A 23,883-nucleotide genomic window follows, 5' to 3' on the forward strand; every position below is an offset into this window, starting at 1 on the left:
TTCTCAATCAATTCATACACTATTTATGCACCTTACAAAGTTGGAGTTTGGACTGTTTCAAAACGATCTCTCAGTTTCAGAATGGTGTCTTCTGCATTGCAGATCTTTACGTTTGTCTGGTTGTAATAACAAGTAGTGGCATTAGGTGGTGGGATTCAGTAGTTTTCGAATAAAGTCCACGTGGAACATTTCCTGGTTTCAGTACAGGTTTGTCAAGATCAATCTCACATTTTGTTTCTTCATGCTTTCAATGAGAGAAAAGGCAGGGAGACAGTGAGTTTTGAGGAAGGAATTCCAAAGTCCCGTAATTCAGCAACTGAGGGGCCATCTACTAATGGTCAAACTATTTAAACAGCAAGGGTTCAAAATGCTTGATTTAGACAACCCCACATGTCACAGAGATTTCCAGGAAAGGGTGAGCCAAGACCATGGAAAGATTTGGAAACAAGCAGGAGAATGTTAAACTTGAGTACTTACTGAAGCAGGAGCCAATATGAATTAGTGAGAAAGGAATGATCGATGATCAGGGCTTGATGTAATGAAGAGCACAGATTTGAATTATTAAGTTCACAGAGGGTCGGATTTGGGAGGTCAGCTGAGTTGTTACTTGAATAGGAGAAAGTGAGGACTGCAGATGCTGGAGGTCAGAGTCAAGAGTGTGGTGCTGGAAAAGCATAGCTGGTCAGGCAGCATCCAAGGAACAGAGAATTAATGTTTCAGGCTAAAGCCGTGAGGAAGGGCTTTAGCCAAAAATGTCGATTCTCCTGCTCCTTGGATGCTGCCTGACCTGCTGTGCTTTTCCAACATCAAACTCTTGATTTGCTATTTGAATAGCCAAGTGCCAATGGCATGACTGCATGGGTGTGGATTTTTGCAACAGAGGATTTCTGTAAGTACAGAGGAATCGAATCAGATGATGCAGGCAAAAATATATGGTTTTAGTGCTGTTATGAAAATGTTGTCAGAAGCTCATTTCAGCATCAAAAACAGATCAAAACAAATCGTCACAAGTAGGGTGATAAAGAAAGTTTATGGCGTACTTGCCGTTATTGCTCAGGGAACTGAGTACAAGAATCAGGAGGTCATGTTACAGCTTTATAAGACTTTGCTTAGGCTGCATGACGACTATTGCGTTTAATTCTAGTCGCCACATTACAAGAAGGATGTGGAGGCTTTGGAGAGGGTGTAGAAGAGGTTTACCAGGATGAGGCTTGGATTAGAGGGTATGAGCTCTAAGAAGAGGCTAGAAAAACTCAGGTTGTTTTCTCTGGAGCAGCTGATAGAAGCCTACAAAATTATGAGATGGATAGATAGGGTTGACAGTCAAAATCTTTTTCCCCCCCCCACAGTTCAAAAATACTAAGAGAAGCATTTAAGGTGAGAGGGCAAAAGTTCAAAGGAGATGTGAGGGGCAAGTTTTTTTACACAAAGAGTGGCAGGAGTCTGGAACAGGCTGCCGGGGTGGGGGTGGAGGCAGATATGATAAAGGCATTTAGGAACTTTTAATTAAAGACATGAATATGCAAGGAATGAAGGGATGTGAACCAATGGCAGGCAGAAGAAAATAGTTTAATTTTGCATCATGTTCGGTACAATATTGTGGACTGAAGGATTAGTGTCTGTACCGTACTGTTCGATATAAGACCAAAGTTATGGTTTGTCTGTCTCAACTACACAAAGTTCACAGAATCTGAGTTGTTATGGTGCAGAAAGAAGCCATTCAGCCCATCATGCCTGTACCAGCCCTCTGAATGTGCAGAAGGCCTTAGTATTATTCCCCCGGCTTTTTCCCATAACCCTGGACATTATTCCCATTTCAGTGATTATTCAGTGCTGTCTCTAGTACACCGAATGATTCTGCAATAAAAGATCAAAACAATGGCACTTTTAAAAGGAGGATGACAGACAAAGGCAGTGACCACAGGGTCAGAGAAAGACTGACCCTGCTGTCTGACACAGCAGTGAATCTGCACTATCACTGCTTTTGCTGTTTGAGTTCATGTATCTCTGGACATTAGAGTGCATTTAGGAAAATTTAACAAACAGTGAAATTCACAGCTGACCTTAGAGGAACCTGTGTGGGTGAGCTCACAGCACAGGAACAGACATGTGCATAGTTTGTACTTGTAATCTTGCTGTAAATTTACAGTAGTGAATAGATTGGGTTCTTTCTTAATTATATCTTTTATTGAGATCGGTCTCTTGATTAAATTTTAAAAATATAAACCATAGGTACTAAGTTAGCATGGAGCAGTGTTTTTTTTTAAGAGCAAAAAGATGGTGCTATTTTCTGGGTCTGTAGATTGTGAAGGAGCAACGATGACCTTTAGTTGAGTGAGGTGCTCTTCCTATCAGATGTGGGAGTTTAGGGAGCATTTCCATGTTACTGATGGTTACTTCTGCAGGAAGTGTCTTTGATTGTGAATCCTATCAGATCGCATGGTTAGAGGCAATAAGGAATTTACAAGAGCTAGGGAATATGACGGGTGGCAGTTATAGGAAGCGAGAAAAGCCGCAGAAACATTCAGGTAGATGGGTTAACTCCAGGAAAATTAGGATGGGTAGGCAGGTAGTACAGGAGTCTTCTGTGGCTGTCCCCATCTCACACAAGTATGCTGTTTTGGAAAATGTAGGGGGTGATGGACTTTCCGGGGAATGTAGCACGAACAGCCAAATTTCTGGTCCGGAGGCTGGTTCTCAATGTAATGAGGGGTACGTCAGGTTCCAAGAGATCAATTGTGAGAGGGAACTTTCTAGTCAGAGGCATAGACAGACACTTCTGGGGCCAACAGTGAAAAGTCAGAATGGTGTGTTGCCAGGATCAAGGATATGTTGGAGAGAGTGCCGAATGTTCTCAAGGGGGAGAGGGACCAGCAGGAGGTCATTGTACACTTTGGAACTAATGATATAGGAAGGGAAAAGGATGAGATTCTAAAGGGACAATATAGACGCTTAGTCAGGAATTCAAGAGGAGGTTCTCTAGGGTAGCAATATGTGGAATAACCCTGGTACTACAAGCTAATGAGGGTATGAATAGAAGGAAAGAGCAGATGAATGTGTGGCTGAGGAGATAGTGCAGGGGAGAAGGGTTTACATTAATGGATCAATGAAATCTCTTCTGGGGTAGAAGTGACCTCCACAAGAAGGATGGATTGCACCTGAATTGGAAGGGGATGAATATACTGGCAGGGAAAATTGCTTGAGCTGCTCAGGAGGATTTAAACTAGTAAGGTGGGGGGGGTGGGAATAGTGGGACCCAGGGAAATAGTGAAGAAAAAGATCAATTTGAGATTGGTTGGGAAAGGTAACTAGTTAAAGCAGGCAAGAACAAAGCAGAAACCAACTACAGGTTGGACTGATAAATTAAACTGTAATTATTTCAATTCAAGAGAGCTAACAGGTGTTAGGCCGGAACCTCGGGGTTCCAGTCTTTGCGAGTTCTTTGGAAGGAGAGACCGCACCAGCTTCTTTAGTTTGGAGCAGAGCACCGTTTATTTTACAGAATCAAAACTGGCGAACTGTACAATGAATTCTACAGCATGCAATTCATTGGAGAAGGCGTTCTAACCCTTCTGCTCAAATTCGCCCCAGTTATACCCCTCGCTGGCCAGTGTTCCCGGTCAGATGTCCACGTCTGGCCTTCCTGTTGGCTACTCGTTCCCGGGCAAAGCGTTCCGCTCTCTGGTTGGATGGTTTGAGCTGTCTGTCTGTTTGCCTCGGAGCGGGCAGTCCCGTAGACATTGTGGGGCCACTGGTCCCGCTTATTTAATTAGTGGTTTACCAGAAACAATAGTTCATTACGATTTAAGTGAGTAGTTTCGATGGTTCAATTGACACCTCAAATAATCCAATTAACAATGTCTACCAGTTACAAATTCCAGAGGTGCAATTAACAGGCTGTCTATCAGCTAGCCTCTGATCAGATTAGGAGGCCAGCAGTTTCCAGTTCAGTGATCATGATAGTTTAACCATTTCAGGCCCGGTATTAGAAGCACTTGTTACAGTTATAGTTTTTACCCTCCCTAGATCTAGTGTGCCCACCCCACTTGTACAACTACCCCAACACTCCCTCCCTTGGCCTCTATTGAGGCCACACCACCCCATGCCGTAAGAAACGCAACACCACGAGGCGACCGGGGTCTGGTGTGCCGGCAGACGCCCCCACAGACGTCCCTTTGTTGTATCCGAGCACGTTGTCTTTACCAGAATCACCGGTTCTAGGGAGACAGTCATGTTGGGATGAAGGGTGCCCTACGCAACACGCCGCAACACAATTTACAAATAGACAATTAAAACTACATGCAAATCTAAGTTAATAGATAAAACAACTCCGGCAGGCTTCTGCGGAAATGACAAAAGCACAGAATTAATCAAGCATGGCAAAAAACATGGCAAAAAGACAAATAGAGCACTGTACGCGAGTACATAACAGTCGCAAAAGATTTGGAGTGGAGGAATTAAAATAAGTAAGGTGTCCGCAGAACGCAAGTCTGTAGTCCAAAGAACACCCAAGTGTAAACATGTTCTGTAAATTGTGAAACGGAATAGGATTAGCACACTACCAGCAGCTAGGTACCTGCTAGCGAGTGGAAACCCAGTGAGAAACTGTACTGTGCCCCGGTGTTCCCGCAGATCAGAATGCTCCACAGGCCAGCAGCTCAGTCCAGACGTCCGACACGGAAGACAGAGGCCAGAGATCTTATTAAATCATGACGAACGTGGGCCACCAGTTCCGATGTCAATGCGCGACTGTGCCTGTCTTAGGTTGTCCCTCGCCCGAGGGATCGTACCCGTCATTGGCTAACCAGTCGTACTGCATTGAATTGTAGATACCGACATCCGTTTCACCGCCGTCAAGAACGGACACAGGCAGTGGCAACCGGCTCAATAGTGTGTTCTGTGGCCCTCGAGACCAGCTGAAGCCAACCGGGAGTACTGGAGATTATGTAAAAATCGCTTGTGTGAACAGCAGTGTTTCGAGTCCCGGGCCCACAGTACATCTCAACCTCCCACTGTATGAAAGGATCAATTCACATATCCCCAGGTCAATGGGCAAAATAAGTAGGGACTCCTTGGACAACCAGACCACATTCATTGTTTATAAAGGAGAAAAGTTAGTACTGAGTAGCATCAAGAGCAGAACCGTAGCGCACCACCGTGGGCGACGCGATCGGATGAACTCGAAAGAAAGCCATTGAGACCGCTGGCATGCACCGGAGAGATAGTATTTAGTACGCCTGCACCCGTAGCCCATTCAGAGGTGGTAGTGCATCATTGGAGAGAATAACCGCCAGATCCCCACTCGCCTGGCTTCCCATCGGGAGGCGTGAGTCACTTAATGCAACCGGCCGCACGGAAAACCGGCTCCACGGTTCATGAATGGAAGTCACCTTACAGCATGTACTCCATATGTCCCTCCCCGTTTGTAGGAGATCACACGCAGGCTGTCGTGTACTCAGAGTTGGTGGCGGCGCAGGCATCTGTTGAGGAGTGCAGAGCCCAGCGTATGGGGGGTTCGGTTGAAAAGTAATGATACCACATTACATTTAAACCAGGGAGATGGGGCTGCAGAAATGTGGTGAAAAGAGTCCTGCCATCCCCAGGGTGGCATTTGGTGAAATCAGCCAGAAAACATCCTACTAGTATGGGAAAGAAAAGCATTGTATTTAACAACCGCCATTAGCACATTCCTGTGAAGGCGGAGCCATTGGGTGAGCTGATCTCGAAAAGCTCCTTGCTATTAGACTCAACGGACATCACCATGCCAGTACTCCTGGATGTGAAGTCTTTAGTCATCTAGTAAAAGAAAGAGGGGGCCAGTGCGAAATGTCCAATGCATTCACTAAGACTGCCCCCCACCCAGTTGTGCAACAGAACTGGAGAAACCAGACATCAATCAGGGCAATGGTAAAAAAGTGAAGGTAGGCTTAACCCCTAACCTTTCTCATAGCTCATGGACCTGTACGAAGCCGTCACCTAAAAAACAGAGTGACCCCAGTGTGAGGTAAAAGGAATGGTCCCGTCTAAAAGGAAGAAATAGTACCTTGTACAAAGGAGGCCAGAGCAGTTTGTGAACTCCAATCAGAGAGAAAAAAGGTCCCTGACCACGGGCTGCCACAAAAGGCAATTGAAACAGGGGGAAATAGACCATCCTGTAGGGGAATTGTTCCTCTTATTTTAAAGAGTCAGAAAAAGTTGAAAAAATGCAAGTACCCCACTGATTCAGTGTTGGGAGAGGTAACTGCGGAAAAGCAGTCACGCAAAAGATATCAAGTAGCAGCATTTCTTAATCAGGAAAAGTTAAAAAGCAAACGTGCGCAGGCTGTGGAAGACATTCAGTAGGATAGGCTGCTGTCAAGTGGGAAATAGCACTATACAGGGCAGATAAATTTCGGGACAATGATGAAAATGCAAGATAGTACGAGTCTCGGTTATAACTTGCTGTGCATCTGCACTAGCAGCTGCAGGCGCAAAAACGTCGTCATGCACATTAAATAACCAATGTTGAAGAGTAAAAATATCCGGCCTAGAGCTCTATCGAAAAAATAGGGTGACCCCCTAGAGGGGTAAAAGGATTGACAACAGTTAAAAGGGGAGAAATAGTACACCGTATAGGGGAAGGCAAACTCTGTCTACTGTCACCACAGGTGATTAAAACAGATTGTCATATGCGCAGGTTACTTCCTTAGGAGGCAAACCGAAAAACAGGAGGAATATAAAGTAGGTAATCACTTCAGATGAGCTGGACATGGGTGAATGCACCACGCATCGCGCAGGAACTGTAACAACTGCAGCGTGTACACTATGTAAATGACAAACCAGAAAGTTGTCGGGTGTGAGATCACGAACATACAGGGTCGGCTCTGCTGCAGTATGGGTGACCCGTGGCAACAGGACAATAGAGCAGCTAAATTTCCACTGTGTGGTTACGAAAAACATGGCGCAGGGGGCCCCCTAATTTCCCAGGGTGCGCAGCATAACTCGCACGTAGGGGAGAACCCCGAGCTGTTCGTAAATATTGTTGAGAGGTAATTTAAAAACACAAAGGCAACTCAGAAAGCATGGGTAACATCAGCAAAAAAGGGACCTGCGTATCGCTGAAGCTCCTCTTCAGGCGAATTGTTCCCTGCTCTTCCCAGATATTCATGTACGTCCTGCCCGTGTTTTAGCCTGAGGGTCCCCCATGCATCCAGGGAGAGGGTGGTGGGGAAGCTATCTGGTGGGGACCGCCATATAAGATTTCAGAAAAGGTCAAACGAGGCCGTCTCGTCTGTCCGTGGTCCTAAATTATCTCATGGCAGGTTTCTCTCTCAAAAGTTGCTATGTGACCAGGGGACCTAATTCTCCTCCCCCACACTAGTGGCGAGGAGAGGCGCTTGGACGGTTGGCCTAGTGGCAACGGCCCCCTTTAGCGGGCTACACCCTCCCTCACGACCCGCAATAATCTCCCCCTCGTCCAGCTGGGAGGTGATGTCAAGAGGGGATTCGAACTCATTACCCTAGGTGGGTTCCCCAGGGCAAAGGTTGAAGACAAATTTAGACAAAATGCACGTAAAACATCAACCACGAGCACAATCTTACTTTTACGACTACCCGCCTGCTCGCAGCGGAATCCATGGTGAACAAGGTGGATCACTCAGGACAAGGGTCAGTGAAGAAGTTAGAGAGCCAAAAGCATTCCCAAAATACCAGCAAAGATATCACAGAACAGACCCCGTTCGGTGTTGACGGACAACGACCCTATCACTACGCAGAGACGTAGGGCAAAGCAGGGCTCTGTTACGCCCCCTCATTTCCCACGTCCTTGTCGGGCTCAGTCTCCTGAATTGAATTCAGGGCAACGTTTGGCCTCCCTGACCTGGGGCAATGGGGGAAATGGTGCCAGTTATTGTCATCCTCCCTTCAGACCCTGCACCCAAGTTTTCCATATGTTACCGCAGTCAGGGGCCCACCAGCGGTTGTGAACGGACTTACTGCCTTGGGCAACTCTCACATGCGTTGCCCCATGTGTTTTCAGCCCGTTCAGTATAAGGGATGATGATGATTATGGAGAGGGGGCCTTTGTCACGGGGACCCTGGTGAGTAATGTAAAACTCTGGGCAATTATGAGATTTGCGGTGGGACGAAATTGGACTGTTTGCCTGAGGGGACTTGTCCCCCTGAACGAGATACAGAACAAGAGGTGCAAGTATAATCCTTGTGTATGCAAGAATCTGTGTGTGTGAAGGGCCGTGTGGCATAGCCAAAAGAGAGTGCGCAGGTGCTGCGGGCATATCGGACGTCGTATCTGTGTGAAACAGAGAGTGAGAGCCACAAGGGGCTGCTCAGCTAGCAGGGAGGTTAACACTGTTCTAGCTCGAAATCATCTGATTGTTAGTGAGTGGATGTGTGAGTGTTGTCAGCTAGAGCTTGCACCCCCCTTTTTGACTGTGATATTTATGGATGTGTAACATGATCTTCTCAGGGAAGCTTCTGGTATCCTTGTAGCTTATTTAACGTGATAAAAGCCAGAGAATGAAGGGTAATTCAGATGAGTAAGAGTAAAAAATACGTAAGTTGAGATGCATGTAACATCCCATTGAATACTCCCGTAAGAAGGGTATGAATAGAGTGTCCTCATCCGCAGAGGATGTCAGCTCCTATGTGCAGAGACGAAGAGTGGAATACTGAGGGCGCGCAGAACACAAGTCCCTTCCCAGTTCAGGGGCAACCAATTGTACCGAATCTGCCCCCCACAATTTCACCACAAATCTGCGCGACTCACTGTTAATGCTGCCGCTTGGCTGCCCGTGAGTATCCCCGGGTAAGCCGTCCGGGCTTGGTGAATCAAGTGAAGTTTACTAGCGGGTGAAAAGCAGTGTTTCCCCGAACTGCACTCCGATGTGGGGCTAGGTCGCCGGAAAAACACATGTTTTTTGTTTAAATCGTGACGAGGAGTATAGAGAATGATAGAATTTCACAAGAGAGTTTGCTGCATCAACATCCAGCAATCACATGCGGATTACCAATGCAGCGACTGAGTTCCAGAAGGTGGAATATTTCAGGTGAAGTGCAGCTGAAATGGAAAAAGGGAAGTTTGAGGTCATGCTCTGCAGGAAATAGGAAGTATTACCTGGTAGAGGAATACAGTCCGTTGCCTACCGGCCAGAGAAAGAGGAGTAATCATTTAGTTCGGGCACATGGTGAATGACACGGGTAACGAGTTGTGAGTACAATCTATACAGGTCAGGACAGAAATCCTTTGTGTAGCACTGTCCTCTGTGTAGGGCAAAGTTTGTAGGTAGTAGGAGGCCTTAAGAGTTACCCAGGGAAAAGAATCATAAAAGAACCTGGTGACCCTGCCGTTTTCAGCGCGAATCTGCGCCTTGCAGAAGGTATGAACAGGTGAATTGGAAACAACTACTCGCAGTTGAAGAGACTGAAGGATATGGGCAAGAGCTGAGCTTCGATCCCTATGCTGCAGACAAAAGTTGCTGCAACGTGTGCATTGCTAGGCTATTCAGACTTGGCAGTCAGTCAGGGACAAATGGGTGAGAACAGAGCATGGCCACCGTGACCGCCTAAGATACAGACAAGTAGGTATAAAATCAAATCTAGCGGTCAGAATCTGGTAGCAGGAAAGCGTAGCGACCCAGACGTCCCAAGCCCGGTAAAAGGGTCTATTGTAGGAACATGAAAGAAAGTGTAAAGATAAGCATAACGTATTGACAAGAAGAATAACTGCACAAACCCCCCAGGATCTCACCCTCGTCCTCTGAGGAGGTAGTGTCAGGCGGGGAGGTGAGCTCACACCCCCCTGCACAAGTTCGCCCTGGAGGTGGGCTCCCGTGACTATTAGAGTGTCGTTTTATGCTGCGAGGGGGTGTACCCCCGTCGGGGCTTGTGAACTCTGCGGGGCAGCAACAGGGGCGGCGGACAGTAGGGGAATGGTAAGGACGAGGCCAAAGCTCTCTACCCCTGTGGGAGGCGATTGTATGTATGGCGCTTTCAAGCACAGGTGAAGGCAAAAACGCTCCGGACACTGTAGGTGCAGCGGAAAGGCAAAAGAAAACGCGGCCAGGTCTGTGACAGAGAAAAAATGACAGGCAGGCGTGAGCACCTGCAGTGCAACAGCGGGGTCCGGAACCTTCAGATTTAAAGTGACTGTGGCCCCGTTTATTCTTCGGAGGTCATGTAACGAATCCTGGTAGCAAACCTCAGGGAGCGTAATACTGGGAAAAGGGGATGAGACGCAGAGTACAGCAGCAGAAGCACAGTGAGTGAAAAGCTTTTGATGGAGAGATGAGGCCAGAAGATGAGTTACTGTGACCTGGTAGAAAACCTCAGGGAGTATAAGACCTCAAAAAGGGAATGAGACTCGGAGACCAGCGGAATCTCAGGCCTGCGGACACCAGTTGAATTCAATGCTTCAAGAAGATGAGTGAAAGATAGAAAATGACGATAGAAACGACCTCAGATCCGACAGAGAACATCGAGTGGAAATAAAGGGTGAGCGGGGGTGTAGGATGGGGCACTACATACGGCAATAGAAGTCGGAATGAGATTTCAATGGGACAATTTGATACTGGCTGGCAGTTACAGGCTCCATGATCTAATTATCAAAGAATGTAGCTTCAGACAGGCAGCCCTGCTGTTGCTAGCTGCACCCCGCATGGCTGTGAATAACCGTTTGGGGACTGGAACTGGCAGTGTCTGTTGCAGCAATGGCACTACCCTCCCTAGCCCCAGCCTTTAGGAGGAGGACGAATAATAGTACGAAATAAGTGCGCATATACTCGTAAAAAGACGAAAAGAGCGCGCATGTGATTGTAATGAAAAGATGAATGAGCGCGCATAACTCTTTAGCGTAAGGGAAAATCTGTGGATCTGAGAGAAAGGATAAAATGGGTGTGTAAGATAGGTCAGTAAAAATTGGAGGACATAGGCGGAAAGATGAATGAGTGCCCCCATCTCGTCATTAAAGAATCTGTGAGCATGAGAGTGGAAAAAATGGCTTAAGCACCCATGTCGGCGGACAAAAATGAGTGACTGGTCGCGAGAAAAAAGAGATGAATGAGCTAGGCCAAACGCTTTACTGTCTGCTGAGTCGCAGGTCCCGGTTGGAGACCTGAGATCTGCGGCCTCCGGGAAAAAAGGAGGAATAGGCAAAAACAAGTGGGCTGGGGGATGTCAGAGCCTAATGCCGGCTTCGATAATGCCGGGCAAACAGCCGTCGCATGAAAACCACTTTAAAAGGGGGGAGTAGTAGTGGCCACTGTGCCACCGTATGGTAATGCTGCACTGCGCATGTTGTTGGTCGGTATTTTCTATTTAAAAGTAAAAAGGGTACAACCTGTCGAATAAGATGTAGTTAGAAGCATGATTCATGTCATCATCATGATAATTTAAGAAGACCTTCCCATCGGATTATCCCATGGACCAGGACAATCGCGCCTGAGTGTCCCTCCGATGTAGTGGTGGCTTAGTAGTCGACCTGTTAGGGTCGCAGACCCCTAAAAACGGGTAGCACCTCCCAGAGCGAGCAATCCCGCCAAGAGTGAGCATTCGCGCCAAAACTAAACAGACCCCGCCCAACCTGAGCATTCGCGCCAAAACTGAGCAAACCCGCCAAAAGTAAGTTGACCCGCCAGAACTAAGCTGAACCCGAGACACCCCGGGATTTACCGTCTTAGGACGGCACAACCGTAGTGGTCCGACAATGAAATGCTCCACCATCCCTTACTCTGTCACCTCTCTGTACCCGTCTCTACCTTTCCAAGTAAAAAAGAAATTAAAAAATGATCGTGGGGCAGTACACAATGTTGGGAGGACAGAAGTGGGCGGCACGGTGGCACAGTGGTTAGCACTGCTGCCTCACAGCGCCTGTAGACCCGGGTTCAATTCCCGACTCAGGCGACTGACTGTGTGGAGTTTGCACGTTCTCCCCGTGTCTGCGTGGGTTTCCTCCGGGTGCTCCGGTTTCCTCCCACAGTCACAAAGATGTGCGGGTCAGGTGAATTGGCCAAGCTAAATTGCCCGTAGTGTTAGGTAAGGGGTAAATGTAGGGGTATGGGTGGGTTGCGCTTCGGCGGGTCGGTGTGGACTTGTTGGGCCCAAGGGCCTGTTTCCACACTGTAAGTCTAATCTAATCTAAAGTCATCAATCCTAAAAATCAATGTGAGCGTACAGAAAAAAAAAATCACAGCCCGTTAAATCCAGGGAACGAAACTCACATACTCACAGAGCTGCAGATCTGCTCTTGTTTGCTGGACAGCTTTCCACGCTCTCTCTGTCTCAGAGGCTGCCGGTGCAGGTCCGCTGCACCCCGAGGCCTCGCTGCAGACGCGGTCTAGCAGGTCCAGACGTGGGAGTAAGTGTTCCTGCAACACTCCCGTTCGCCACGTCCGTCAAAATCACAGCACTCACTCTTTCTCTCTCACTGGGCCGGCCCCACACTGGTTGTCACCCGCATACATGCCAAGCCATGCATACTGTCGGTGTCTCTGTATCCCCGTCTCAGCCTGTCGCAGTCCCCTGCCCTCTGTCTTAGTAATATGCTCCGAGGCGTTACAGCCTCGGCGGTCCGAGATCAGGTCCCCCATGTCGGATCTCCCCTGATGGGAACCGTGGTAAAAAACAGAGCGTCTTTCAAAGCCTGACCTTCGCGTGGCAGATCTCTGCTCTTAACAACCGGTCTAAGGCAGACGTCTGTGCGGATAACCCTGTTCAGAAGATGAGATCCGATCTCTGTCCCCCCGGGGTTCGTCTGGTGTTCACAGCAAGTGTGTGCGGCAATATTTGTCAGTCGCAAGTGCTTACTAACGTGGATCCAGGTAGTCAAGTACGGTCAGCGCTGCAATAGTTAATCTCAGGGATGCGCTCGGCTCCGCAAGCCACGCGAATTAATTAGACAACAGGGCGCGCTCAGCTCTGAAAGCCACGCGAAATAATCAAACAACAGGGGCGCGCTCAGCTCCGAAAGCCACGCGAAATCAAACAACAGGGGCGCGCTCAGCTCCGAAAGCCACGCAAAAGTCAAACCAGTACTAGTTAAAAGGTTAGTGGTAGCTGACCAGTCAGGATTCTGCGATGCTGCTGCCAAACTGATCAGTTTTTTGGGTTGGTGAGGGTCAGAGAGCAGACAAGAAACTAACTAAAGAAATTTAACTACTGGAAGCCTTAGGTTTAACAGGCGCTTCCTCACCTTAGAAGGTTTCGGCCGAAGATTGTCTGCCCCCTGATCCGCCAACGTGGCCAACTTGCCGTGGTCTCTTTCCCTTCCCGCGTCAGGCTCACCAGATGTTAGGCCGGAACCTCGGGGTTCCAGTCTTTGCGAGTTCTTTGGAAGGAGAGACCGCACCAGCTTCTTTAGTTTGGAGCAGAGCACCGTTTATTTTACAGAATCAAAACTGGCAAACTGTACAACGAATTCTACAGCATGCAATTCGTTGGAGAAGGCGTTCTAACCCTTCTGCTCAAATTCGCCCCAGTTATACACCTCGCTGGCCAGTGTTCCCGGTCAGGTGTCCACGTCTGGCCTTCCTGTTGGCTACTCGTTCCCGGGCAAAGCGTTCCGCTCTCTGGTTGGATGGTTTGAGCTGTCTGTCCGTTTGCCTCGGAGCGGGCAGTCCCGTAGACATTGTGGGGCCACTGGTCCCACTTATTTAATTAATGGTTTACCAGAAACAATAGTTCATTACCATTTAAGTGAGTAGTTTCGATGGTCCAATTGACACCTCAAATAATCCAATTAACAATGTCTACCAGTTACAAATTCCAGAGGTACAATTAACAGGCTGTCTATCAGCTAGCCTCTGATCAGATTAGGAGGCCAGCAGTTTCCAGTTCAGTGATCATGATAGTTTAACTATTTCAGGCCCGGTATTAGAAGCACTTGTTACAGTTATAGTTTTTACCCTCCCTAGATCTAGTGTGCCCACCCCACTAGTACAACTACCCCAACACTGGGAAGGCATGGTTAGGAATATCGGACTGGGATGTCATTGCAATTACAGAGATGTGGCTCAGAGATGGACAGGATTGGCAGCTTAATATTCCAGGATACAAATCCTATAGGAAGGATAGAAAGGGGGGCAAGAGAGGAGGGGGAGTGGCATTTTTGATAAAGGATAGCATAACTGCTCTACTGAGGCAGGATTTTCCTGGGAGTACATCCAGGGACGTTATTTGGGAGGAATTGAGAAATAAGAAACGGATGATCACCTTATTGGGATTGTATTATAAACCCCACCAATAGTCAGTGGGAAATTAAGAAACAAATTTATAAGGAGATCTCAGCTATCTGTAAGAATAATAGAGTTGGTATGGTAGGGGATTTTAACTTAGACTGGGACTGCCATCGTATCAAGGGTTTTGATGGAGAGGAATTTGTTAAGTGTGCTGAAAAAAATCTTCTGATTCAGTATGTGGATGTACTGACTGGAGAGGTGCAAAACTTGACTTACTCTTGGGAAATAAGGCAGGGCAGGTGACTGAGGTGTCAGTAGGGGAGCACTTTGGGGCCAGCGACCATAATTCTATTCGTTTTAAAATAGTGATAGAAAAGAATAGACTGAATCTAAAAGTTGAAGTTCAAAATGGGAGAAAGGCCAATTTTGATGGTATTAGGCAAGAACTTTCAAAAGCTGATCGCGGGCAGATGTTTGCAGGTAAAGGTACAGCTGGAAAATGGGAAGTCTTCAGAAACGAGATAATGAGAATCCAGAAATAGTATATTCCCGTTAGGGTGAAAAGAAAGGTTGGTAGGTATAGGGAATGTTGATGACTACAGATGTTAAGGTTTTGGTTATGAAGAAGAAGAAAGCATATGTCAGGTATTGACAGCAGAGTTCGAAGGAATCCTTAGAGTATAGAGGCAGTAGGAGTATACTTAAGATGGAAATCAGAAGGGCAAAAAGGGACATGAGATAGCAATGGCAAATAGGTTTAAGAAAAATCCAAAGGGATTTTATAAATACATTGAGGACAAAAGTGTAACTAGGGAGAGAATAGAGCCCCTCAATGATCAGCAAGGAGGCCTGTGTGTGGAGCTGCAGGAGATGGGGAAGATACTAAACAAGTATTTTACATCAGTGTTTACTGTGAAGAAGGACATGGAAGATAAAGAATGTAGGGAAATAGATGGTGACATCTTGAAAAATGTCCATATTGAAGAAGAGGTGGTACTGGATGTCTTGAAATGCATAAAAGTGGATAAATTCCCAGGATCTAATCAAGTCTACCTAAGAACTCTGTGGGAAGCTAGAGAAATGATTGCTGAGATATTTGTATCATCGATAGTCACAGGTGAGGTGCTGGAAGACTGGAGGTTGGCTAACGTGGTGCCACTATTTAAGAAAGGTGGTAAGGACAAGCCACGGAGCGATATTTCAGAGAGCCTGACATCGGTGGTGGGCAAGTTGTTGGAGGGAATCCTGAGGGACAGGATTTATATGTATTTGGAAAGGCAAGTACTGATTAGGGATAATTATAATGGCTTTGTGTGTGGGAAATCATGTCTCACAAACTTGATTGAGTTTTTTAGAAGAAGCAACAAAGCAGATTGATGAGGGCAGAGCGGTGGACGTGATCTATATGGACTTCAATAATGTGTTCAACAAGGTTCCTCATGGAATACTAATTAGCAAGGTTAGATCTCGTGGAATACAGGGAGAAATAGCTATTTGGATATGGAACTGGCTCAAAGGTAGAAGACAGAGGGTGGTGATGGAGAGTTGCTTTTCAGACTGGAGGCCTGTGACCAATGGTGTGCCACAAGGATCGGTGCATTTTGTCATTTATGTTTTGGTAAGGCAAATCAGAGCAGGACTTGTACACTTGTTGGGAAGGTCGTGGGGGTAGTGGAGGTGGGGGGGGGGGTGTTGTGGTTTGCTGAACAAAGAGACCTTGAGGTACAGGTTCATAGTTCCTTGGACGTGGAGTCACAATTAGATAGGATAGTGAAGATGGTGTCTTGAATGCTTTCCTTTATTGGTCACAGCATTGAAATAGGAGTTGGGAGGCCATGTTGTGGCTGCCCAGGACATTAGTTAGGCCACTTTTGGAATATCATATGCAATTCTGGTTTCCCTCCTTATGGAAGGATGTTGTGAAACTTGAAAGGGTTCAGAAAAAAATTACTATGATGTTGCCAGGGTTGGAGGATTGAGTTTCAGGGAGAGGCTGAATAGGCTGGGGCTGTTTTCCCTGGAGCGTTGGAGGCTGAAGGGTGACCTTCTCGAGATTTATAAAATCATGAGGGGCTTGGATAGGGTAAATAGACAAGGTCTTTTCCCTGGAGTGGGAGAGTCCAGAACTAGACAGCACAGGTTTAGGGTGAGAGGGGAAAAATTTAAAAGGGATGTAAGGGGTAACTTTTTCATGCGGAGGGTAATCCGTATTTTGAATGAGCTGCCAGAGGAAGTGGCAGAGGCTGGTACAATTGCAACATTTAAAAGGCATCTGGATGTGTCTATGATGAGGAAGGGTTTTGAGGGAAATGGGCCAAATGCCGGCAAATGGGACTAGATTAGGTTGGGATATCTGACCAGCATGGACGATTGGACTGAAGGGTCTGTTTCTGTGCTGTACATCTCTATGACTCTATTTGCTACTTTTGCAAATCAATCAAAACATCAAGGTCTAAACAGCACAGATTTAATGAGATTGAGCTAATTGTTCCTGTTTGCTCTGCCCAGACCTCTCATTATTTTGTGAACTTTAGTGAAATCCCCCTCAGCCTCTTCCTCTCCATGGTGTGAAATTCCACATTCTCTAATCAAAACCTGGCAGTTAATTGTCAATCAGCATTAGTGGGTGCATTCTCCACGGCAACATCTCTGCCAATCAGAATTCATTTAGCAACTAATCAATAGTCTCCTTTCAGATGGCAGAATTTACTTTTCACCTTGAATTGGTTGGGATTCTTGCAAAATGTCCCAATAAATGCAGGACAAAAGGATTTGAAAAATGTGTCTTTTCTCAACAATACATCTAAAGGATTATTTGATAAACTATTCTGTAATCCTTATCATTAATGCTAGTCAGTCTACATCATTTGCTTCTCTGCAAGTATTTCTAATGTAAACAGTGTTCGGTTTTCGGGTTTTGCCCAATTCACCAAGAATTTCTGTTTTTCTTAATTCAGCTTACACTGTGGTATCTCTTCCCAATGAAAAGCTGCTGTGTGACATCTTTACAGGATACTAAACCCCTAATGCAATGGTTAGGAGGTTGGTCTTTGAGGTTGTTGTAAACAGCAAGTTCTTACAGTCCTGCGCTAGTAGGCAGGAGGGCCCATACAGTCTCCTCGTTTGCCATCCCATGCTTGTGTCTGGCCTACAACATTATAAGGTGTACGCAAAGCCTAGAGCATCAGTTAATATTCCCCTGCAATTGTGGGTTTGCGTGGTAAGGGGAGAACAGGAAGGCTCAGAAAAGGAGATGGCTGACTCTCTCAATGAGACCAGCTCAACGTCCCAGCCTATCCAGATATTCATTGCATTCCTGACCTTGCTGTCGAGTCTCCCTACTCTCCCTGGACCTTCGCTCCCATTTCCTGTCATGTGACCTCACTACTGGCTCCCCCTGTGGAACTCCAGCACTTTGATTCTGGAGGTTGCTTCTGGTGCCAGCAGTGACCATTACTCCCTGTGGCACTGCTGGTCAGTCAGATTGGCAGGCAGTTTTGTTCAAGGAAAATGCACAAAATGGAGGATAAAAATCCCATATCCAACCATTTGATGCTCTGAGCAGCTTGAAGTGACTCTGGCACAGCCATAACCTGTACGGATATATTCCCCACCAAGTCTTCGGGTTGTCGGACAGAAAACCTTGCTATCCGAAAAATCCTGGTCATTGTCTTTATAATTTGTAGGTTAATTGACTGGCTACTGGTGCTCATGTTTCCCGTCTCCCACCTTAAGTGAATCCATGCTTCTCCATAGCACTGTGGCTTAAACCACACCAGGCCTTGTTCATCTGCCAGCCCTGTCCTTGTTGATCACTATGAGACGCTAATCCAACATCACACTTTTAAAATTTTCACCCCTGTATCATTGAGCAAATCCTCTCTCTCGTACCCTCCTCCAACTGTGTGAACCATCAAAATACCTGCACTCCTACAATTCTGACATTTGTTGCAACACTCACCATTTCACTCACTCTCCCATTGGTAACTGTGCATTCAGCAGGGTTAACCTTAAACATTGGAATTGCCTCCCTAAACCTCTTCATCTCACCATGTCTCTGACCTTTAACATTTAATGAATTGCACTAAGGTCATTGCATCAAACTGATTGTCTGTGAAAAGTCCGTTTCTTTCCGTGTGTCTCACTGCCAGTGCACAACAGGATCAATTGAAGTGTCTGGATGAGAGGATAATCTTTGTCATGAAATATTGTTTGCTATAGTGTGAATCATTAGGTGTCGGAATAATCTGATTGGAAACCAGATTTCTTTTCCACTTAACAGTGGGTGAAAATCCAACAGAAATGATCAAACATTTTACATTTCCATTCACAGAAAATATCTGCTGCTTGCACATCAGCTCCTGATTGGGGTCCCTACTTGGAACAACACAGAGGGGAAAGATACAGGAAGAAGCCTGACTCTACAGAAGACCCAAACTGTGTGCACCTTCTGGTCATTCCTGAGAAGTAACAACGCAAAGGAAAATTCCTGTTCAATTGGTAAACATTGGTCCTGAAATTCCACAGCCATTCTGGAGTACAATCAGTGTCACTTCATTGAGTGCTCCCTTGATCAGTCAGCACCTCAGCCAAGACCCAGGGATAAGATTTGCTGAAGTTTCCTGTGCCCACTGTAAACATGGGCATCAATTTGGGGCAGGATGGGGCTGGTGAGAATTACTGAGCATTCAAGTTCCTGCATCATGAGTGTTCAGTCATGTTCCTCCCTGCGTCCTGGTGATAATACACAGGATTCCAGTCTCTGTACATTGTGGACATTAGCTCCTGCTCTCACAGCCCCCACTTACAGTCTGCACTGCCTGGGTTCCCACCAATTAACTACAGGATGAGGGAAGATTTGATGCAGCGGAATCTGATTCAAAATGATATTAGTCATAGAAGGTGCAGAAAGGGTAAATGCTGAGGATTGCATTAAGAATGGTCATATCAATATCATCATTCTGATTTGGGTGGAAGAATAGTAGCTTGATTAATAAAACCTACCACTGAAATCCTCTTTACAGTCTCTGTGACAATGTCTACCATATCAGTGGAATATGTACCTATTGCTAACATGTAATAAATGACACATTGGTTAAGACAAAGGCCTGTGTTTGTTGGAGGACCAAGTGTTTTCCCTCGACCACACTTGATACAATGAGCCCTGCAAATCCCTGCCAGGAAGGATATGTTGGCAGTGAACCTGCCTTGATGGTTTGATAGTATGAGTAATCTCTAACATGATGAGCAGTGGTGCAGGTTCCGGTGAGCTTTGAAGGTATCTTCAGGTATAACTTTAAGATGATAAACGCATCGCAATGTTTCACAAGACAAAATCAACAGAGTGAGATTCATCTGGTAGAACACATTAAAGTGATTGGGATTGTCTTTAACCCCACATGCAGCTCTGAAGAGAATGGGAAATGTCTACTGGGCAGCACGGTGGTTCAGTGGCTAGCATTGCTGCCTCACGGCGCCAGGGACCCGGGTTCAATTCCTGCCTTGGGCAACTGTCTGTGTGGAGTTTGCACATTTTCCCTGTGTCTGCATGGGTTTCCTCCGGGTGCTCCGGTTTCCTCTCACAGTCCAAAGATGTGCAGGTTAGGAGAATTGGCCTTGCGAAATTGCCAGTAGTGTGAGGTGCATTAGTCAGGGGTGAATGTAGGGGAATAGGTCTGGGTGGGTTTCTCTTTGGAGGGTCAGTGTGGACTTGTTGGGCCGAAGGGCCTGTTTCCACACCGTAGTGAATTTAATCCAATCTAAAAGAAGGGGGACCCATTCATTACACTTGCAAACAAGGTGTGAATCATCTATTTTGACAACATAAGCATGAGAAAATCCTCCTGCACAGCTATACACAGTAGCAGCTTTGTTATACAGCAACATACAAGGTGGCACGGTGGCACAGTGGCACAGTGGTTAGCACTGCTGCCTCACAGCGCCAGAAACACGGGTTCAATTCCCATCTCAGGTGACTGACTGTGAGGAGTTTGCACATTCTCCCCGTGTCTGTGTGGGTTTCCTCCGGGTGCTCCGGTTTCCTCCCACAAGGTGAATTAGCCATGCTAAATTGCCCATAATGTTAGGTAAGGGCCAAATGTAGGAGTATGGGTGGGTTCCGCTTCGGCGTTTCGGTGCGGACTTGTTGGCCCGAAGGGCCTGTTTCCACACTGTAAGTAATCTAATCTAAAAAAAATACAAATCCTTTAAGATAAGGAGACATTGAGATTTTGTATCATTAAATGAAAAGGAAGCTAAATAATCATATCAGGAAGACAAGGCAGCAGTAATAGTACTGTCAGCAAGATGTCATTTCAGAAATGGGCCAAATAGTACATAAAATTGGCACCTTGCCAATAACTGTTCTTAAGATATTGATTTTGCCTCCAAACTAGATACTTAATCAGAAACCGAACAAATACACTTTTATATTCAATGATCTAATGTACCAAGTTGCTCATAAAAGTTGCATCAGATACACTTAATGAAATTCTGCAAGGTTTTAAAAATCACTGTCCAACAAATTAAATTCTTGAAAACACAATATTTATCAGGTGTTCAGCTTCCAGAGAAATCTATGAGTAATTTATTTAGTGATCTCTACATAGTAGTGGAAAAATATGACTATGAAGCCTTGAAATCACCCTTCATTGGAGATAGAATTATTGATGGATTACTGGTAAGTCTTTTTCAGTTTAGTTGTGGTCCAAAGAAAATTTTCAAGAAAGCCATTTAGATGGTGAGAGAAGCAAAAATCTGGAAGCAAAACAGATCAACATAAGACAGGAGGATCAACCTTACCACAAGATGTCAGCAGATTCTCTTCAGCTCCTGTGGTTCAAAAATCCTAAAGACAGTAGAATAACCAGTAGAGATTTGGCCAGACGGCAGATACTAGGCGTGAATGTCAATGCATTGGAGAAAGCAAACTTCACAGGCACAGACAGTATCCTCTTCCTACTTTTCCCTTTGAGCATTTTAGTCCTAAGAACTATATCTGACTTCTTCTTGAATACACTGAATGGATTTTTTTCAATCACTGTCAGTGGCAAAGAATTCCACAGGCTCACCACTCTCTGAGTGAAGAAGTTTCTCTTCATCTAATTCCTAAATGACCTCGTCTGTATTCTCAGATTGTGAGCCCTGGTTCTGGATTTCTTGGTCATTGGGAACATCCTTCCTGAATTTACCCTGTCTAATCCTGTTAGCATTTTATAGGTTTCTATCAGATATCCACTCAGCCTTCTAAACGATGGTGAATATAGTCCTAATCAATCCACTTTCTCTTCATATATCAGTCCTGTCATCCCAGGAATAGTCTAGTTGCAGTCTTTGTTGCAGTCTCTCCATAATTATTCCAGCAATCCATGAATCAGTCTATGAACCCATCCGTCTATGAATACATCTATGAATTCACCTGTCATTGAATCTGACCATCCAATCATGAATCCAACCAACTGTCTACCAAGTCCATCTGCCTGGAAATTTGACCCACTTTCTGAGAATCAATCAGTACATTATTTCATGCACCTATCTGCGAATCCATCCTTAAATCTGTGTTTCCCTCCATGAATCTAGCTGGCGATCCATCCACATCTTTGTGAATCTTTCCATCTGTATATCTGCCCATAAATCCATCACATCATTGTTCTGTCTGTATGTGAATTCATCCATCGATCTGTTCATCTGTGACACTATCCATCCATGAATCTACCCATGAATCCATCCCTCATCCCATACAGTTGTGATGTGGACGGTCAAACTACCAGTTTATCTGACTGGCTTAGCAGAAACCACCCTATCACACAACTGAAACCGGGCTGTTTGAGCCCTTTTTACATATGCAGTTTTGACTTCTGATATCAATTGCTGTTTTACAAGAACTGTAATTCCAAACTTTAGCAGTGAAAAAGCCTTCTCTCCATCTCTATCTCTCCCAAAAGTCTCTTATTCAGAAAAACAAATTGCAGACTTAGTCAGCCATGGTGGACTAATTCTCTGAGCATGCCAAATACCACTGCACTCTTAATTGCCATCCACCTGTATCCCAACTCAGAAAAAGAATTGCAGTAAGATTAACCAAATGAAGATTCCCAATTTGGTTCTTGACCAATTGGACTCTAAGTCATGTGAACTAATACCAATGTAATAACTTTTCATGAAATTCAATTTGCAATTATTTTTCTTTCTCTATCCTTCTTCACTGTATTTGTGTGTGTGAATGAAGTAGCAGAGTTTGTTCCTCCATGTTTTGCATGTTTATTAATAAACCCCATCTTAAAGATTTTGCTTTGGGTTTATTTCCAAGATTGAAACTCAAAAAATAAAGGTACAGTTTGGGCAGCGTGTTGTGGCTTACTTCAAAACTGGACAAAAAGGGAAATCATTACCTCAAACGATACCTGTCTCCAAATCAAGAGGGGAAAAGCAACCATAATTTTAATTCACCCCCATTCCTCCATAACCTTTTGATCTTCAAGTTTTCCATTTATTTAGTGTACACTCACATGCACACAGCATACTTCTCCCGACTGCCTCTTCTGACAGTTCACTCACCCCATTCTCACAAGCTTGGATCCTGCTCTCCTTGGATCATTGGATTGAATCATACCCTCTGACCATCTCCCCATTCAGGGTCCTCCTTGCCAATTTATTCCCAAAGAGTTAATCACTCTGGCAAATCCCTGCTGGGTCACTTAGCACAAAACTGGCCATTCACAAGCAGCCGTGTTGCTTCTTCTGTTCTATATCAGTACCCATTACATTACTGCCCATTTACTCTATGACCTCCTCAAAACTTTCTACAAGTTTGGTCAAACAGACTTTTCCCTTTGACATTCAAGCCAACTATTCATAGCTACTCTATATGTCCTGCTCTTCTTTCTCTACTAAGGATTCCATTATTTATTCTTGCACTGATGCAAATGGATTGATTTATCATTGCTTGAAAGGGGTCAGGAAAGATTTACAAGAATGTTGCCAGGGTTGGAGGGTTTGAGCTGTAGGGAAAGGCTGAATAGGCTGGGGCTGCTTTTCCTGGAGTGTCAAAGGCGGAGGGGTGACCTTCTAGAGGTTTATAAAATTACGAGGGGCATGGATAGGATAAATAGGCAAAGTCTTTTCTCTGGGTTGAGGGAGTTCACGACTAGAGGGCATAGGTTTAGGGTGAGACGGAAAAGATATAAAAGGGACCTAAGGGACAACTTTTCACACGGAGGATGGTGTGGGTATGGAATGAGCTGCTAGAGGTAGTGGTGGAGGTGGATACAGTTATAGCATTTAAAAGGCATCTGGATGGGTATCTGAATAGGAAGGGTTTAGAGGGATACAGGCCAAGTGATGGTAAATGGGATAGATGAGGTTAGGATATCTGGGCATGGATGAGTTGGACTGAAGGGTCTGTTTCCTTGCTGTATATCTCTATGATTCTATGACATGCTATGTTTTAAATATAGGCATTATTTTAGCTTTCTAAAACTGGATCTCTGCCACAACTCCATTTCTGAATGAATTAATAAAAATGAGTAATTCCTTATCCCGAGATTATTTCAAAATATATGGATGCAATTGATCTAGACTGGAATTGGAAGGGGACCTATATCCTGATGGGGACATTTGCTAGTGCTACTCAGGGGGTGTAAGACCCATAAAGGATTTGTTTGGGTGGATAGATGGGTTGGGGGTAGTGGGAGGTTTTGAGCATGCAAAGAGGCAC

General features: G+C 45.5%; 1 pseudogene; it reads left to right on the forward strand.

Moving 5' to 3' along the window:
• The window catches only part of LOC132820028 (sodium- and chloride-dependent neutral and basic amino acid transporter B(0+)-like), a 34,355-nt pseudogene extending 28,825 nt beyond the window's left edge, over positions 1-5,530 (forward strand).
• The last annotated feature ends 18,353 nt before the right edge of the window (positions 5,531-23,883 follow it).

This window comes from Hemiscyllium ocellatum, chromosome 11, assembly GCF_020745735.1.
Source record: "Hemiscyllium ocellatum isolate sHemOce1 chromosome 11, sHemOce1.pat.X.cur, whole genome shotgun sequence".
Classification (NCBI taxonomy): domain Eukaryota; kingdom Metazoa; phylum Chordata; class Chondrichthyes; order Orectolobiformes; family Hemiscylliidae; genus Hemiscyllium; species Hemiscyllium ocellatum.